Source organism: Chrysochloris asiatica, unplaced genomic scaffold (assembly GCF_000296735.1).
Source record: "Chrysochloris asiatica unplaced genomic scaffold, ChrAsi1.0 scaffold00022, whole genome shotgun sequence".
Taxonomy (NCBI): Eukaryota; Metazoa; Chordata; class Mammalia; order Afrosoricida; family Chrysochloridae; genus Chrysochloris; species Chrysochloris asiatica.
The window spans coordinates 25529972-25532643 of NW_006408540.1; the positions used below are offsets into that span (position 1 = coordinate 25529972).

Here is a 2672-nt window from a genome sequence, read left to right on the forward strand (position 1 = left end):
AAGCAAGGTTGTGTCATCTGCATATTGCAAGTTGTAAGGAGCTCTGGCAGCATAGTGGTTACAAGTCAGGCTGCTAACCAATCGAGGTCAACAGTTCAAAACTACCAGTGGTTCTGTGGGAGAAAGATGAGGCTTTCTGCTCCCGTAAAGATTTATAGACTTGGAAACCCTAGACATGGTCGCTATAAGTGGGAACTGATGCCACAGCACATCACCACCACCACCACCACCAGTACTAACATAGTAAATGTCCAAAGAAAACTTAAAATATTAATGTTTACCTAACATGAGAAATTTCAATTTATGTATCAAATGACTTTCATTTTTATTGTTTTTTGCATGGGAAATGGTGTTTGATATTACTCTATATCTGCAAATAAATGAGTTATTACATACATTAAGGAGCCCTGGTAGTGTATTAAGTTAAACGTTGGACTGCTAACCACAAGGCCAACAGCTCAAATCCCAAGTTGCTCTGAGGAAAAAGATGAGCCTTTCTGCACCCATAAAGATGTGTAAGGAGCTCTGGTAGTGTAGTGGTTACGAATCAGGCTGCTAATCTCAAGGTCAGCAGTTCAAAACTACCAGCTGTTCCGCGGGAGAAAGATGAGACCTTCTGCTCCCGTAAACATTTGCAGCCTCAGAAACCCTATGCAAGGTCACTATGAGTCGGAACCGACTCCGCGGTACTTAACAACAAGAACAACAACAAAACTCTAAGCATGGTTGCTATGAGTTGGAATTGACGTGCTAGCACACCACCACCAGGCGCATTAAGAGGATGCAAAATTCAATATAGATTTATAATGCAAAATATGTTTCTCTTTTGCAATGAGTGCACTTCGAAATTTGTCTTCCAAGAAAGCAGCAAAGGACATTTTTCAATTTTTCAGAACATTATACTTGTTATTCTATCAGAATGCTTACATACTTCCATGTAAGGAAATTGAACAATTCTTCAAAGAAATAAACAAATTTTGAGAAAACAAATTGTATAAAAAATTTTATTTTCCATTTCTCTTCAGGTTGACTTTCCTCATCAAGAAGTGGTGCTCTTGTTACATCAATTACATACACATCTCTGAATATGGGCGTTAAGACATAAAACATATATTTTATGAGTTTTGTATATAACAATTTCATTTTTCCTTTTGAAACAATTGGTGTAAACTCACATTCAATTATCTTTGATCAACACATAAGAAAGCAACAATGACAATATAATCATGTGACATGACATATCTGGTGGTAGTGGTGGTGTGCAATCAAGTCGATTCTGACTCATAGCAACCCTGTATAGGGTATCTGACGCTATAAATCGTTACAGGAGCAGAAAGCCACATCATTCTCCCATGAAATGACTGGTAGATTCAAACTGCTGACCTTGTAGTTAGCAGCCCAACTTGTAACTCACTCTACTACCAGGTTATGTCTAGTCCTACCCAAAGTGAACCAAAATCTCTCTTCAGATGAAACATACCCTTATATCTGTTTCATATTCTTTGAGTTCACTCTTGCCCGCATCAGGTGTCAGAAGTAGTCCAATGAAATCTAAAGATGCAGCGCCATAGGACAGAAAGTGAGTATGCATGTTTTTAGGTATTATTTTAAGCTGAAAAACACTCATGGAGATTTGCAAAGGCCCACCAACAAACACTGCATGACAGATGAATGAAATAATTTCTGACTGCCTTGTAAATGCTATTTCTTTTGACTATCTTAGACCTGAAAAACAAAAGTACATATTCCAAATAAAAATTTTTACTTACTAATTTTCAAATATAAATTTTTTTTCAGTGTCCAAATTCAAATGTTATTGTTGTTAAGTGCCATCAAGACAGTGCTCTTAGTGGCCTTGTATAGGATTTCCATGGAGCGACTGGTGGGTTTGACCCACAGACCTTGCAGTTAGCAGTCTAGTGCTTATCCTACTGCACTGCACAAATGTAGATTCTATCTAATAAATTTTAATTGTTTTATACATTTTAGTTATTTCCAATTATTCTAGTTTATTTGCTATGTTGTTGTTGTTAAGTGCCACTGAGTCAATTCTAATTCATAGCAACCCTATATTGGGTTTCCAAAGAGTGGCAGATGAGTTTGAGCTGCCATCCTTGCAGTTAGCAGTCCAGTGCTTATCATATAGCACCACACCAAGACTCCATATTTGCTATGTTGTTGTTGTTAAGTGCCATTGAGTCGATTCTGACTCATAGCAACCCTGTGTAGGGTTTCTAAGGAGCCACTGGTGGGTTTGAACTGACAACCTTGTGGTTCAAACTGACCTTACAACCCAGTGCTTGTCCTACTCCTATGTGCGAAGATGGAACCAAAGTTTTAAAAGTAATGTAATTTTGTATTCAGTAAAAATGAAATGACAACACCTAAGTGGTGGTGGTGTTTATGTGCCGTGAAGTCAGTTCCAACTCATAGCAACCCTGCATTGGGTTTCCAAGGCTGTAAGTCTTTACGGGAGCAGAAAGCCTCATCTTTCTCCTGCGGAACAGCTGGTAGTTTCAAACTACCAACCTTGAGTTAAGCAGTCTGATTCATAACCATTCTTGTACCAGAGAGCCTTAACAGCTAAGTGGAGCACACACACAAAGCTTAAAAGAAATGGATTTGTGAGTCCCTAAAGATAATTCCAAGGAGCTCTGGTAGCGAAGTGGTTA

General features: G+C 38.4%; 1 pseudogene; it reads right to left on the bottom strand.

Annotated features, from left to right (window-relative positions):
* LOC102819833 overlaps nt 1-2672 on the bottom strand; it is a 51904-nt pseudogene that overhangs the window by 33305 nt on the left and 15927 nt on the right.